This window comes from Schistocerca nitens, unplaced genomic scaffold, assembly GCF_023898315.1.
Source record: "Schistocerca nitens isolate TAMUIC-IGC-003100 unplaced genomic scaffold, iqSchNite1.1 HiC_scaffold_16, whole genome shotgun sequence".
In the NCBI taxonomy this organism is placed as follows: Eukaryota; Metazoa; Arthropoda; class Insecta; order Orthoptera; family Acrididae; genus Schistocerca; species Schistocerca nitens.
In genome coordinates this window covers 35,128-47,197 of record NW_026045570.1, presented here as the reverse complement: position 1 = coordinate 47,197, position 12,070 = coordinate 35,128, and the positions used below count along the sequence as shown (strand labels likewise).

Sequence of the window (12,070 nt, the reverse complement as noted above, 5' to 3'; positions counted from 1 at the left end):
GGCTCTTGCAGGTCATCGTCCTCCCGCCATGCGGTCGAACTGTACGAAATCCACTTGCTTGGGGGAAGAATCTTGTACACTGAATTTTATAGAATATGGTGATAGGCAAAAGTTTTCGTGTACTGCTGCACGGAGAAACAAAAATTGGAGGAGCTGGGATTTGAACCCAGGACTTTCTGCATGCGAAGCAGACACTCTACCACTGAGTTACACCCCCGCCAGAGCAACTACATCTGGGACGAGTCTCTCGTGGATCCTACTGTCATTATTTCTTAGGTTTGAACGGTACAGTAAGTGTTCGAGGAACCTATTCATGACAAGACCTCAGCAGCGTCGACTCCGTGGCGCAACGGTAGCGCGTCTGACTCCAGATCAGAAGGTTGCGTGTTCAAATCACGTCGGGGTCACAGTGAAATTTTCGTTTACGAAAGCCATAGGCGAGTATGTCAGTTTAATCAGATACCAAACGATTACAGAGAACGGACGAACAGAACTTGCTTGAAAAAAGCTACTAGTGCAATTTTCGCGTTCTGACATTAAAGTGTAGGCGCCGACTCACACTTTCTCCAGGCGCGAACTGTCTAGTATTTTTGATATTTATATCGTTTAACGCTAATATATAACTGAGAGATAATGATTACGCAATATTTTGCTCGATTAGACGTCTTTAGCCAGGCAGAGTATAATATTTTTCCTTAAGTTATGGGAATAGAAAGATCGTGAAAGGGGGTATAGCTCAGTCGTAGAGCATTCGACTGCAGATCGAGAGGTCCCCGGTTCAATCCCGGGTGCCCCCTTCATTTTTCAGTATCTCGAAAAAACAAATGACGGTTGTCGCGGTGAGTTGCAAATAACATGTTTCAGATGCACTCCGCACGCCATACCGAAGGCTTTGGAGCAACATTTCAATGGGGGGATCGCAGCCCAGGCTCTTGCAGGTCATCGTCCTCCCGCCATGCGGTCGAACTGTACGAAATCCACTTGCTTGGGGGAAGAATCTTGTACACTGAATTTTATAGAATATGGTGATAGGCAAAAGTTTTCGTGTACTGCTGCACGGAGAAACAAAAATTGGAGGAGCTGGGATTTGAACCCAGGACTTTCTGCATGCGAAGCAGACACTCTACCACTGAGTTACACCCCCGCCAGAGCAACTACATCTGGGACGAGTCTCTCGTGGATCCTACTGTCATTATTTCTTAGGTTTGAACGGTACAGTAAGTGTTCGAGGAACCTATTCATGACAAGACCTCAGCAGCGTCGACTCCGTGGCGCAACGGTAGCGCGTCTGACTCCAGATCAGAAGGTTGCGTGTTCAAATCACGTCGGGGTCACAGTGAAATTTTCGTTTACGAAAGCCATAGGCGAGTATGTCAGTTTAATCAGATACCAAACGATTACAGAGAACGGACGAACAGAACTTGCTTGAAAAAAGCTACTAGTGCAATTTTCGCGTTCTGACATTAAAGTGTAGGCGCCGACTCACACTTTCTCCAGGCGCGAACTGTCTAGTATTTTTGATATTTATATCGTTTAACGCTAATATATAACTGAGAGATAATGATTACGCAATATTTTGCTCGATTAGACGTCTTTAGCCAGGCAGAGTATAATATTTTTCCTTAAGTTATGGGAATAGAAAGATCGTGAAAGGGGGTATAGCTCAGTCGTAGAGCATTCGACTGCAGATCGAGAGGTCCCCGGTTCAATCCCGGGTGCCCCCTTCATTTTTCAGTATCTCGAAAAAACAAATGACGGTTGTCGCGGTGAGTTGCAAATAACATGTTTCAGATGCACTCCGCACGCCATACCGAAGGCTTTGGAGCAACATTTCAATGGGGGGAACGCAGCCCAGGCTCTTGCAGGTCATCGTCCTCCCGCCATGCGGTCGAACTGTACGAAATCCACTTGCTTGGGGGAAGAATCTTGTACACTGAATTTTATAGAATATGGTGATAGGCAAAAGTTTTCGTGTACTGCTGCACGGAGAAACAAAAATTGGAGGAGCTGGGATTTGAACCCAGGACTTTCTGCATGCGAAGCAGACACTCTACCACTGAGTTACACCCCCGCCAGAGCAACTACATCTGGGACGAGTCTCTCGTGGATCCTACTGTCATTATTTCTTAGGTTTGAACGGTACAGTAAGTGTTCGAGGAACCTATTCATGACAAGACCTCAGCAGCGTCGACTCCGTGGCGCAACGGTAGCGCGTCTGACTCCAGATCAGAAGGTTGCGTGTTCAAATCACGTCGGGGTCACAGTGAAATTTTCGTTTACGAAAGCCATAGGCGAGTATGTCAGTTTAATCAGATACCAAACGATTACAGAGAACGGACGAACAGAACTTGCTTGAAAAAAGCTACTAGTGCAATTTTCGCGTTCTGACATTAAAGTGTAGGCGCCGACTCACACTTTCTCCAGGCGCGAACTGTCTAGTATTTTTGATATTTATATCGTTTAACGCTAATATATAACTGAGAGATAATGATTACGCAATATTTTGCTCGATTAGACGTCTTTAGCCAGGCAGAGTATAATATTTTTCCTTAAGTTATGGGAATAGAAAGATCGTGAAAGGGGGTATAGCTCAGTCGTAGAGCATTCGACTGCAGATCGAGAGGTCCCCGGTTCAATCCCGGGTGCCCCCTTCATTTTTCAGTATCTCGAAAAAACAAATGACGGTTGTCGCGGTGAGTTGCAAATAACATGTTTCAGATGCACTCCGCACGCCATACCGAAGGCTTTGGAGCAACATTTCAATGGGGGGATCGCAGCCCAGGCTCTTGCAGGTCATCGTCCTCCCGCCATGCGGTCGAACTGTACGAAATCCACTTGCTTGGGGGAAGAATCTTGTACACTGAATTTTATAGAATATGGTGATAGGCAAAAGTTTTCGTGTACTGCTGCACGGAGAAACAAAAATTGGAGGAGCTGGGATTTGAACCCAGGACTTTCTGCATGCGAAGCAGACACTCTACCACTGAGTTACACCCCCGCCAGAGCAACTACATCTGGGACGAGTCTCTCGTGGATCCTACTGTCATTATTTCTTAGGTTTGAACGGTACAGTAAGTGTTCGAGGAACCTATTCATGACAAGACCTCAGCAGCGTCGACTCCGTGGCGCAACGGTAGCGCGTCTGACTCCAGATCAGAAGGTTGCGTGTTCAAATCACGTCGGGGTCACAGTGAAATTTTCGTTTACGAAAGCCATAGGCGAGTATGTCAGTTTAATCAGATACCAAACGATTACAGAGAACGGACGAACAGAACTTGCTTGAAAAAAGCTACTAGTGCAATTTTCGCGTTCTGACATTAAAGTGTAGGCGCCGACTCACACTTTCTCCAGGCGCGAACTGTCTAGTATTTTTGATATTTATATCGTTTAACGCTAATATATAACTGAGAGATAATGATTACGCAATATTTTGCTCGATTAGACGTCTTTAGCCAGGCAGAGTATAATATTTTTCCTTAAGTTATGGGAATAGAAAGATCGTGAAAGGGGGTATAGCTCAGTCGTAGAGCATTCGACTGCAGATCGAGAGGTCCCCGGTTCAATCCCGGGTGCCCCCTTCATTTTTCAGTATCTCGAAAAAACAAATGACGGTTGTCGCGGTGAGTTGCAAATAACATGTTTCAGATGCACTCCGCACGCCATACCGAAGGCTTTGGAGCAACATTTCAATGGGGGGATCGCAGCCCAGGCTCTTGCAGGTCATCGTCCTCCCGCCATGCGGTCGAACTGTACGAAATCCACTTGCTTGGGGGAAGAATCTTGTACACTGAATTTTATAGAATATGGTGATAGGCAAAAGTTTTCGTGTACTGCTGCACGGAGAAACAAAAATTGGAGGAGCTGGGATTTGAACCCAGGACTTTCTGCATGCGAAGCAGACACTCTACCACTGAGTTACACCCCCGCCAGAGCAACTACATCTGGGACGAGTCTCTCGTGGATCCTACTGTCATTATTTCTTAGGTTTGAACGGTACAGTAAGTGTTCGAGGAACCTATTCATGACAAGACCTCAGCAGCGTCGACTCCGTGGCGCAACGGTAGCGCGTCTGACTCCAGATCAGAAGGTTGCGTGTTCAAATCACGTCGGGGTCACAGTGAAATTTTCGTTTACGAAAGCCATAGGCGAGTATGTCAGTTTAATCAGATACCAAACGATTACAGAGAACGGACGAACAGAACTTGCTTGAAAAAAGCTACTAGTGCAATTTTCGCGTTCTGACATTAAAGTGTAGGCGCCGACTCACACTTTCTCCAGGCGCGAACTGTCTAGTATTTTTGATATTTATATCGTTTAACGCTAATATATAACTGAGAGATAATGATTACGCAATATTTTGCTCGATTAGACGTCTTTAGCCAGGCAGAGTATAATATTTTTCCTTAAGTTATGGGAATAGAAAGATCGTGAAAGGGGGTATAGCTCAGTCGTAGAGCATTCGACTGCAGATCGAGAGGTCCCCGGTTCAATCCCGGGTGCCCCCTTCATTTTTCAGTATCTCGAAAAAACAAATGACGGTTGTCGCGGTGAGTTGCAAATAACATGTTTCAGATGCACTCCGCACGCCATACCGAAGGCTTTGGAGCAACATTTCAATGGGGGGATCGCAGCCCAGGCTCTTGCAGGTCATCGTCCTCCCGCCATGCGGTCGAACTGTACGAAATCCACTTGCTTGGGGGAAGAATCTTGTACACTGAATTTTATAGAATATGGTGATAGGCAAAAGTTTTCGTGTACTGCTGCACGGAGAAACAAAAATTGGAGGAGCTGGGATTTGAACCCAGGACTTTCTGCATGCGAAGCAGACACTCTACCACTGAGTTACACCCCCGCCAGAGCAACTACATCTGGGACGAGTCTCTCGTGGATCCTACTGTCATTATTTCTTAGGTTTGAACGGTACAGTAAGTGTTCGAGGAACCTATTCATGACAAGACCTCAGCAGCGTCGACTCCGTGGCGCAACGGTAGCGCGTCTGACTCCAGATCAGAAGGTTGCGTGTTCAAATCACGTCGGGGTCACAGTGAAATTTTCGTTTACGAAAGCCATAGGCGAGTATGTCAGTTTAATCAGATACCAAACGATTACAGAGAACGGACGAACAGAACTTGCTTGAAAAAAGCTACTAGTGCAATTTTCGCGTTCTGACATTAAAGTGTAGGCGCCGACTCACACTTTCTCCAGGCGCGAACTGTCTAGTATTTTTGATATTTATATCGTTTAACGCTAATATATAACTGAGAGATAATGATTACGCAATATTTTGCTCGATTAGACGTCTTTAGCCAGGCAGAGTATAATATTTTTCCTTAAGTTATGGGAATAGAAAGATCGTGAAAGGGGGTATAGCTCAGTCGTAGAGCATTCGACTGCAGATCGAGAGGTCCCCGGTTCAATCCCGGGTGCCCCCTTCATTTTTCAGTATCTCGAAAAAACAAATGACGGTTGTCGCGGTGAGTTGCAAATAACATGTTTCAGATGCACTCCGCACGCCATACCGAAGGCTTTGGAGCAACATTTCAATGGGGGGATCGCAGCCCAGGCTCTTGCAGGTCATCGTCCTCCCGCCATGCGGTCGAACTGTACGAAATCCACTTGCTTGGGGGAAGAATCTTGTACACTGAATTTTATAGAATATGGTGATAGGCAAAAGTTTTCGTGTACTGCTGCACGGAGAAACAAAAATTGGAGGAGCTGGGATTTGAACCCAGGACTTTCTGCATGCGAAGCAGACACTCTACCACTGAGTTACACCCCCGCCAGAGCAACTACATCTGGGACGAGTCTCTCGTGGATCCTACTGTCATTATTTCTTAGGTTTGAACGGTACAGTAAGTGTTCGAGGAACCTATTCATGACAAGACCTCAGCAGCGTCGACTCCGTGGCGCAACGGTAGCGCGTCTGACTCCAGATCAGAAGGTTGCGTGTTCAAATCACGTCGGGGTCACAGTGAAATTTTCGTTTACGAAAGCCATAGGCGAGTATGTCAGTTTAATCAGATACCAAACGATTACAGAGAACGGACGAACAGAACTTGCTTGAAAAAAGCTACTAGTGCAATTTTCGCGTTCTGACATTAAAGTGTAGGCGCCGACTCACACTTTCTCCAGGCGCGAACTGTCTAGTATTTTTGATATTTATATCGTTTAACGCTAATATATAACTGAGAGATAATGATTACGCAATATTTTGCTCGATTAGACGTCTTTAGCCAGGCAGAGTATAATATTTTTCCTTAAGTTATGGGAATAGAAAGATCGTGAAAGGGGGTATAGCTCAGTCGTAGAGCATTCGACTGCAGATCGAGAGGTCCCCGGTTCAATCCCGGGTGCCCCCTTCATTTTTCAGTATCTCGAAAAAACAAATGACGGTTGTCGCGGTGAGTTGCAAATAACATGTTTCAGATGCACTCCGCACGCCATACCGAAGGCTTTGGAGCAACATTTCAATGGGGGGATCGCAGCCCAGGCTCTTGCAGGTCATCGTCCTCCCGCCATGCGGTCGAACTGTACGAAATCCACTTGCTTGGGGGAAGAATCTTGTACACTGAATTTTATAGAATATGGTGATAGGCAAAAGTTTTCGTGTACTGCTGCACGGAGAAACAAAAATTGGAGGAGCTGGGATTTGAACCCAGGACTTTCTGCATGCGAAGCAGACACTCTACCACTGAGTTACACCCCCGCCAGAGCAACTACATCTGGGACGAGTCTCTCGTGGATCCTACTGTCATTATTTCTTAGGTTTGAACGGTACAGTAAGTGTTCGAGGAACCTATTCATGACAAGACCTCAGCAGCGTCGACTCCGTGGCGCAACGGTAGCGCGTCTGACTCCAGATCAGAAGGTTGCGTGTTCAAATCACGTCGGGGTCACAGTGAAATTTTCGTTTACGAAAGCCATAGGCGAGTATGTCAGTTTAATCAGATACCAAACGATTACAGAGAACGGACGAACAGAACTTGCTTGAAAAAAGCTACTAGTGCAATTTTCGCGTTCTGACATTAAAGTGTAGGCGCCGACTCACACTTTCTCCAGGCGCGAACTGTCTAGTATTTTTGATATTTATATCGTTTAACGCTAATATATAACTGAGAGATAATGATTACGCAATATTTTGCTCGATTAGACGTCTTTAGCCAGGCAGAGTATAATATTTTTCCTTAAGTTATGGGAATAGAAAGATCGTGAAAGGGGGTATAGCTCAGTCGTAGAGCATTCGACTGCAGATCGAGAGGTCCCCGGTTCAATCCCGGGTGCCCCCTTCATTTTTCAGTATCTCGAAAAAACAAATGACGGTTGTCGCGGTGAGTTGCAAATAACATGTTTCAGATGCACTCCGCACGCCATACCGAAGGCTTTGGAGCAACATTTCAATGGGGGGATCGCAGCCCAGGCTCTTGCAGGTCATCGTCCTCCCGCCATGCGGTCGAACTGTACGAAATCCACTTGCTTGGGGGAAGAATCTTGTACACTGAATTTTATAGAATATGGTGATAGGCAAAAGTTTTCGTGTACTGCTGCACGGAGAAACAAAAATTGGAGGAGCTGGGATTTGAACCCAGGACTTTCTGCATGCGAAGCAGACACTCTACCACTGAGTTACACCCCCGCCAGAGCAACTACATCTGGGACGAGTCTCTCGTGGATCCTACTGTCATTATTTCTTAGGTTTGAACGGTACAGTAAGTGTTCGAGGAACCTATTCATGACAAGACCTCAGCAGCGTCGACTCCGTGGCGCAACGGTAGCGCGTCTGACTCCAGATCAGAAGGTTGCGTGTTCAAATCACGTCGGGGTCACAGTGAAATTTTCGTTTACGAAAGCCATAGGCGAGTATGTCAGTTTAATCAGATACCAAACGATTACAGAGAACGGACGAACAGAACTTGCTTGAAAAAAGCTACTAGTGCAATTTTCGCGTTCTGACATTAAAGTGTAGGCGCCGACTCACACTTTCTCCAGGCGCGAACTGTCTAGTATTTTTGATATTTATATCGTTTAACGCTAATATATAACTGAGAGATAATGATTACGCAATATTTTGCTCGATTAGACGTCTTTAGCCAGGCAGAGTATAATATTTTTCCTTAAGTTATGGGAATAGAAAGATCGTGAAAGGGGGTATAGCTCAGTCGTAGAGCATTCGACTGCAGATCGAGAGGTCCCCGGTTCAATCCCGGGTGCCCCCTTCATTTTTCAGTATCTCGAAAAAACAAATGACGGTTGTCGCGGTGAGTTGCAAATAACATGTTTCAGATGCACTCCGCACGCCATACCGAAGGCTTTGGAGCAACATTTCAATGGGGGGATCGCAGCCCAGGCTCTTGCAGGTCATCGTCCTCCCGCCATGCGGTCGAACTGTACGAAATCCACTTGCTTGGGGGAAGAATCTTGTACACTGAATTTTATAGAATATGGTGATAGGCAAAAGTTTTCGTGTACTGCTGCACGGAGAAACAAAAATTGGAGGAGCTGGGATTTGAACCCAGGACTTTCTGCATGCGAAGCAGACACTCTACCACTGAGTTACACCCCCGCCAGAGCAACTACATCTGGGACGAGTCTCTCGTGGATCCTACTGTCATTATTTCTTAGGTTTGAACGGTACAGTAAGTGTTCGAGGAACCTATTCATGACAAGACCTCAGCAGCGTCGACTCCGTGGCGCAACGGTAGCGCGTCTGACTCCAGATCAGAAGGTTGCGTGTTCAAATCACGTCGGGGTCACAGTGAAATTTTCGTTTACGAAAGCCATAGGCGAGTATGTCAGTTTAATCAGATACCAAACGATTACAGAGAACGGACGAACAGAACTTGCTTGAAAAAAGCTACTAGTGCAATTTTCGCGTTCTGACATTAAAGTGTAGGCGCCGACTCACACTTTCTCCAGGCGCGAACTGTCTAGTATTTTTGATATTTATATCGTTTAACGCTAATATATAACTGAGAGATAATGATTACGCAATATTTTGCTCGATTAGACGTCTTTAGCCAGGCAGAGTATAATATTTTTCCTTAAGTTATGGGAATAGAAAGATCGTGAAAGGGGGTATAGCTCAGTCGTAGAGCATTCGACTGCAGATCGAGAGGTCCCCGGTTCAATCCCGGGTGCCCCCTTCATTTTTCAGTATCTCGAAAAAACAAATGACGGTTGTCGCGGTGAGTTGCAAATAACATGTTTCAGATGCACTCCGCACGCCATACCGAAGGCTTTGGAGCAACATTTCAATGGGGGGATCGCAGCCCAGGCTCTTGCAGGTCATCGTCCTCCCGCCATGCGGTCGAACTGTACGAAATCCACTTGCTTGGGGGAAGAATCTTGTACACTGAATTTTATAGAATATGGTGATAGGCAAAAGTTTTCGTGTACTGCTGCACGGAGAAACAAAAATTGGAGGAGCTGGGATTTGAACCCAGGACTTTCTGCATGCGAAGCAGACACTCTACCACTGAGTTACACCCCCGCCAGAGCAACTACATCTGGGACGAGTCTCTCGTGGATCCTACTGTCATTATTTCTTAGGTTTGAACGGTACAGTAAGTGTTCGAGGAACCTATTCATGACAAGACCTCAGCAGCGTCGACTCCGTGGCGCAACGGTAGCGCGTCTGACTCCAGATCAGAAGGTTGCGTGTTCAAATCACGTCGGGGTCACAGTGAAATTTTCGTTTACGAAAGCCATAGGCGAGTATGTCAGTTTAATCAGATACCAAACGATTACAGAGAACGGACGAACAGAACTTGCTTGAAAAAAGCTACTAGTGCAATTTTCGCGTTCTGACATTAAAGTGTAGGCGCCGACTCACACTTTCTCCAGGCGCGAACTGTCTAGTATTTTTGATATTTATATCGTTTAACGCTAATATATAACTGAGAGATAATGATTACGCAATATTTTGCTCGATTAGACGTCTTTAGCCAGGCAGAGTATAATATTTTTCCTTAAGTTATGGGAATAGAAAGATCGTGAAAGGGGGTATAGCTCAGTCGTAGAGCATTCGACTGCAGATCGAGAGGTCCCCGGTTCAATCCCGGGTGCCCCCTTCATTTTTCAGTATCTCGAAAAAACAAATGACGGTTGTCGCGGTGAGTTGCAAATAACATGTTTCAGATGCACTCCGCACGCCATACCGAAGGCTTTGGAGCAACATTTCAATGGGGGGATCGCAGCCCAGGCTCTTGCAGGTCATCGTCCTCCCGCCATGCGGTCGAACTGTACGAAATCCACTTGCTTGGGGGAAGAATCTTGTACACTGAATTTTATAGAATATGGTGATAGGCAAAAGTTTTCGTGTACTGCTGCACGGAGAAACAAAAATTGGAGGAGCTGGGATTTGAACCCAGGACTTTCTGCATGCGAAGCAGACACTCTACCACTGAGTTACACCCCCGCCAGAGCAACTACATCTGGGACGAGTCTCTCGTGGATCCTACTGTCATTATTTCTTAGGTTTGAACGGTACAGTAAGTGTTCGAGGAACCTATTCATGACAAGACCTCAGCAGCGTCGACTCCGTGGCGCAACGGTAGCGCGTCTGACTCCAGATCAGAAGGTTGCGTGTTCAAATCACGTCGGGGTCACAGTGAAATTTTCGTTTACGAAAGCCATAGGCGAGTATGTCAGTTTAATCAGATACCAAACGATTACAGAGAACGGACGAACAGAACTTGCTTGAAAAAAGCTACTAGTGCAATTTTCGCGTTCTGACATTAAAGTGTAGGCGCCGACTCACACTTTCTCCAGGCGCGAACTGTCTAGTATTTTTGATATTTATATCGTTTAACGCTAATATATAACTGAGAGATAATGATTACGCAATATTTTGCTCGATTAGACGTCTTTAGCCAGGCAGAGTATAATATTTTTCCTTAAGTTATGGGAATAGAAAGATCGTGAAAGGGGGTATAGCTCAGTCGTAGAGCATTCGACTGCAGATCGAGAGGTCCCCGGTTCAATCCCGGGTGCCCCCTTCATTTTTCAGTATCTCGAAAAAACAAATGACGGTTGTCGCGGTGAGTTGCAAATAACATGTTTCAGATGCACTCCGCACGCCATACCGAAGGCTTTGGAGCAACATTTCAATGGGGGGATCGCAGCCCAGGCTCTTGCAGGTCATCGTCCTCCCGCCATGCGGTCGAACTGTACGAAATCCACTTGCTTGGGGGAAGAATCTTGTACACTGAATTTTATAGAATATGGTGATAGGCAAAAGTTTTCGTGTACTGCTGCACGGAGAAACAAAAATTGGAGGAGCTGGGATTTGAACCCAGGACTTTCTGCATGCGAAGCAGACACTCTACCACTGAGTTACACCCCCGCCAGAGCAACTACATCTGGGACGAGTCTCTCGTGGATCCTACTGTCATTATTTCTTAGGTTTGAACGGTACAGTAAGTGTTCGAGGAACCTATTCATGACAAGACCTCAGCAGCGTCGACTCCGTGGCGCAACGGTAGCGCGTCTGACTCCAGATCAGAAGGTTGCGTGTTCAAATCACGTCGGGGTCACAGTGAAATTTTCGTTTACGAAAGCCATAGGCGAGTATGTCAGTTTAATCAGATACCAAACGATTACAGAGAACGGACGAACAGAACTTGCTTGAAAAAAGCTACTAGTGCAATTTTCGCGTTCTGACATTAAAGTGTAGGCGCCGACTCACACTTTCTCCAGGCGCGAACTGTCTAGTATTTTTGATATTTATATCGTTTAACGCTAATATATAACTGAGAGATAATGATTACGCAATATTTTGCTCGATTAGACGTCTTTAGCCAGGCAGAGTATAATATTTTTCCTTAAGTTATGGGAATAGAAAGATCGTGAAAGGGGGTATAGCTCAGTCGTAGAGCATTCGACTGCAGATCGAGAGGTCCCCGGTTCAATCCCGGGTGCCCCCTTCATTTTTCAGTATCTCGAAAAAACAAATGACGGTTGTCGCGGTGAGTTGCAAATAACATGTTTCAGATGCACTCCGCACGCCATACCGAAGGCTTTGGAGCAACATTTCAATGGGGGGATCGCAGCCCAGGCTCTTGCAGGTCATCGT

At 46.0% G+C, this 12,070-nt stretch overlaps 39 non-coding genes across 39 annotated transcripts; 26 read left to right on the top strand and 13 right to left on the bottom strand.

Annotated features, from left to right (window-relative positions):
* Window positions 1–145: 145 nt before the first annotated feature.
* On the bottom strand, window positions 146–217 carry Trnaa-cgc (transfer RNA alanine (anticodon CGC)). Its single transcript has one exon. It is a non-coding gene; the product is annotated as a tRNA-Ala (tRNA).
* A 118-nt stretch (window positions 218–335) lies between these two features.
* Trnaw-cca (transfer RNA tryptophan (anticodon CCA)) lies at window positions 336–407 on the top strand. Its single transcript has one exon. It is a non-coding gene; the product is annotated as a tRNA-Trp (tRNA).
* Window positions 408–725: 318 nt separating this feature from the next.
* On the top strand, window positions 726–797 carry Trnac-gca (transfer RNA cysteine (anticodon GCA)). Its single transcript has one exon. It is a non-coding gene; the product is annotated as a tRNA-Cys (tRNA).
* A 275-nt stretch (window positions 798–1,072) lies between these two features.
* Window positions 1,073–1,144, bottom strand: Trnaa-cgc (transfer RNA alanine (anticodon CGC)). The gene has a single exon. It is a non-coding gene; the product is annotated as a tRNA-Ala (tRNA).
* Window positions 1,145–1,262: 118 nt separating this feature from the next.
* Window positions 1,263–1,334, top strand: Trnaw-cca (transfer RNA tryptophan (anticodon CCA)). The gene has a single exon. It is a non-coding gene; the product is annotated as a tRNA-Trp (tRNA).
* Window positions 1,335–1,652: 318 nt separating this feature from the next.
* On the top strand, window positions 1,653–1,724 carry Trnac-gca (transfer RNA cysteine (anticodon GCA)). The gene has a single exon. It is a non-coding gene; the product is annotated as a tRNA-Cys (tRNA).
* A 275-nt stretch (window positions 1,725–1,999) lies between these two features.
* Window positions 2,000–2,071, bottom strand: Trnaa-cgc (transfer RNA alanine (anticodon CGC)). The gene has a single exon. It is a non-coding gene; the product is annotated as a tRNA-Ala (tRNA).
* A 118-nt stretch (window positions 2,072–2,189) lies between these two features.
* Trnaw-cca (transfer RNA tryptophan (anticodon CCA)) lies at window positions 2,190–2,261 on the top strand. The gene has a single exon. It is a non-coding gene; the product is annotated as a tRNA-Trp (tRNA).
* A 318-nt stretch (window positions 2,262–2,579) lies between these two features.
* On the top strand, window positions 2,580–2,651 carry Trnac-gca (transfer RNA cysteine (anticodon GCA)). The gene has a single exon. It is a non-coding gene; the product is annotated as a tRNA-Cys (tRNA).
* Window positions 2,652–2,926: 275 nt separating this feature from the next.
* On the bottom strand, window positions 2,927–2,998 carry Trnaa-cgc (transfer RNA alanine (anticodon CGC)). The gene has a single exon. It is a non-coding gene; the product is annotated as a tRNA-Ala (tRNA).
* Window positions 2,999–3,116: 118 nt separating this feature from the next.
* On the top strand, window positions 3,117–3,188 carry Trnaw-cca (transfer RNA tryptophan (anticodon CCA)). The gene has a single exon. It is a non-coding gene; the product is annotated as a tRNA-Trp (tRNA).
* Window positions 3,189–3,506: 318 nt separating this feature from the next.
* On the top strand, window positions 3,507–3,578 carry Trnac-gca (transfer RNA cysteine (anticodon GCA)). The gene has a single exon. It is a non-coding gene; the product is annotated as a tRNA-Cys (tRNA).
* A 275-nt stretch (window positions 3,579–3,853) lies between these two features.
* Window positions 3,854–3,925, bottom strand: Trnaa-cgc (transfer RNA alanine (anticodon CGC)). The gene has a single exon. It is a non-coding gene; the product is annotated as a tRNA-Ala (tRNA).
* Window positions 3,926–4,043: 118 nt separating this feature from the next.
* On the top strand, window positions 4,044–4,115 carry Trnaw-cca (transfer RNA tryptophan (anticodon CCA)). The gene has a single exon. It is a non-coding gene; the product is annotated as a tRNA-Trp (tRNA).
* Window positions 4,116–4,433: 318 nt separating this feature from the next.
* Window positions 4,434–4,505, top strand: Trnac-gca (transfer RNA cysteine (anticodon GCA)). Its single transcript has one exon. It is a non-coding gene; the product is annotated as a tRNA-Cys (tRNA).
* Window positions 4,506–4,780: 275 nt separating this feature from the next.
* Trnaa-cgc (transfer RNA alanine (anticodon CGC)) lies at window positions 4,781–4,852 on the bottom strand. Its single transcript has one exon. It is a non-coding gene; the product is annotated as a tRNA-Ala (tRNA).
* A 118-nt stretch (window positions 4,853–4,970) lies between these two features.
* Trnaw-cca (transfer RNA tryptophan (anticodon CCA)) lies at window positions 4,971–5,042 on the top strand. Its single transcript has one exon. It is a non-coding gene; the product is annotated as a tRNA-Trp (tRNA).
* Window positions 5,043–5,360: 318 nt separating this feature from the next.
* Trnac-gca (transfer RNA cysteine (anticodon GCA)) lies at window positions 5,361–5,432 on the top strand. The gene has a single exon. It is a non-coding gene; the product is annotated as a tRNA-Cys (tRNA).
* A 275-nt stretch (window positions 5,433–5,707) lies between these two features.
* On the bottom strand, window positions 5,708–5,779 carry Trnaa-cgc (transfer RNA alanine (anticodon CGC)). Its single transcript has one exon. It is a non-coding gene; the product is annotated as a tRNA-Ala (tRNA).
* A 118-nt stretch (window positions 5,780–5,897) lies between these two features.
* On the top strand, window positions 5,898–5,969 carry Trnaw-cca (transfer RNA tryptophan (anticodon CCA)). The gene has a single exon. It is a non-coding gene; the product is annotated as a tRNA-Trp (tRNA).
* Window positions 5,970–6,287: 318 nt separating this feature from the next.
* On the top strand, window positions 6,288–6,359 carry Trnac-gca (transfer RNA cysteine (anticodon GCA)). Its single transcript has one exon. It is a non-coding gene; the product is annotated as a tRNA-Cys (tRNA).
* Window positions 6,360–6,634: 275 nt separating this feature from the next.
* On the bottom strand, window positions 6,635–6,706 carry Trnaa-cgc (transfer RNA alanine (anticodon CGC)). The gene has a single exon. It is a non-coding gene; the product is annotated as a tRNA-Ala (tRNA).
* A 118-nt stretch (window positions 6,707–6,824) lies between these two features.
* Trnaw-cca (transfer RNA tryptophan (anticodon CCA)) lies at window positions 6,825–6,896 on the top strand. The gene has a single exon. It is a non-coding gene; the product is annotated as a tRNA-Trp (tRNA).
* Window positions 6,897–7,214: 318 nt separating this feature from the next.
* On the top strand, window positions 7,215–7,286 carry Trnac-gca (transfer RNA cysteine (anticodon GCA)). Its single transcript has one exon. It is a non-coding gene; the product is annotated as a tRNA-Cys (tRNA).
* Window positions 7,287–7,561: 275 nt separating this feature from the next.
* Window positions 7,562–7,633, bottom strand: Trnaa-cgc (transfer RNA alanine (anticodon CGC)). The gene has a single exon. It is a non-coding gene; the product is annotated as a tRNA-Ala (tRNA).
* A 118-nt stretch (window positions 7,634–7,751) lies between these two features.
* Trnaw-cca (transfer RNA tryptophan (anticodon CCA)) lies at window positions 7,752–7,823 on the top strand. Its single transcript has one exon. It is a non-coding gene; the product is annotated as a tRNA-Trp (tRNA).
* A 318-nt stretch (window positions 7,824–8,141) lies between these two features.
* Window positions 8,142–8,213, top strand: Trnac-gca (transfer RNA cysteine (anticodon GCA)). Its single transcript has one exon. It is a non-coding gene; the product is annotated as a tRNA-Cys (tRNA).
* A 275-nt stretch (window positions 8,214–8,488) lies between these two features.
* Window positions 8,489–8,560, bottom strand: Trnaa-cgc (transfer RNA alanine (anticodon CGC)). Its single transcript has one exon. It is a non-coding gene; the product is annotated as a tRNA-Ala (tRNA).
* A 118-nt stretch (window positions 8,561–8,678) lies between these two features.
* Trnaw-cca (transfer RNA tryptophan (anticodon CCA)) lies at window positions 8,679–8,750 on the top strand. The gene has a single exon. It is a non-coding gene; the product is annotated as a tRNA-Trp (tRNA).
* Window positions 8,751–9,068: 318 nt separating this feature from the next.
* Trnac-gca (transfer RNA cysteine (anticodon GCA)) lies at window positions 9,069–9,140 on the top strand. The gene has a single exon. It is a non-coding gene; the product is annotated as a tRNA-Cys (tRNA).
* Window positions 9,141–9,415: 275 nt separating this feature from the next.
* On the bottom strand, window positions 9,416–9,487 carry Trnaa-cgc (transfer RNA alanine (anticodon CGC)). The gene has a single exon. It is a non-coding gene; the product is annotated as a tRNA-Ala (tRNA).
* Window positions 9,488–9,605: 118 nt separating this feature from the next.
* Window positions 9,606–9,677, top strand: Trnaw-cca (transfer RNA tryptophan (anticodon CCA)). Its single transcript has one exon. It is a non-coding gene; the product is annotated as a tRNA-Trp (tRNA).
* A 318-nt stretch (window positions 9,678–9,995) lies between these two features.
* On the top strand, window positions 9,996–10,067 carry Trnac-gca (transfer RNA cysteine (anticodon GCA)). Its single transcript has one exon. It is a non-coding gene; the product is annotated as a tRNA-Cys (tRNA).
* Window positions 10,068–10,342: 275 nt separating this feature from the next.
* Window positions 10,343–10,414, bottom strand: Trnaa-cgc (transfer RNA alanine (anticodon CGC)). The gene has a single exon. It is a non-coding gene; the product is annotated as a tRNA-Ala (tRNA).
* Window positions 10,415–10,532: 118 nt separating this feature from the next.
* On the top strand, window positions 10,533–10,604 carry Trnaw-cca (transfer RNA tryptophan (anticodon CCA)). The gene has a single exon. It is a non-coding gene; the product is annotated as a tRNA-Trp (tRNA).
* A 318-nt stretch (window positions 10,605–10,922) lies between these two features.
* On the top strand, window positions 10,923–10,994 carry Trnac-gca (transfer RNA cysteine (anticodon GCA)). The gene has a single exon. It is a non-coding gene; the product is annotated as a tRNA-Cys (tRNA).
* A 275-nt stretch (window positions 10,995–11,269) lies between these two features.
* Window positions 11,270–11,341, bottom strand: Trnaa-cgc (transfer RNA alanine (anticodon CGC)). The gene has a single exon. It is a non-coding gene; the product is annotated as a tRNA-Ala (tRNA).
* A 118-nt stretch (window positions 11,342–11,459) lies between these two features.
* Trnaw-cca (transfer RNA tryptophan (anticodon CCA)) lies at window positions 11,460–11,531 on the top strand. Its single transcript has one exon. It is a non-coding gene; the product is annotated as a tRNA-Trp (tRNA).
* A 318-nt stretch (window positions 11,532–11,849) lies between these two features.
* Trnac-gca (transfer RNA cysteine (anticodon GCA)) lies at window positions 11,850–11,921 on the top strand. The gene has a single exon. It is a non-coding gene; the product is annotated as a tRNA-Cys (tRNA).
* Window positions 11,922–12,070: the final 149 nt, after the last annotated feature.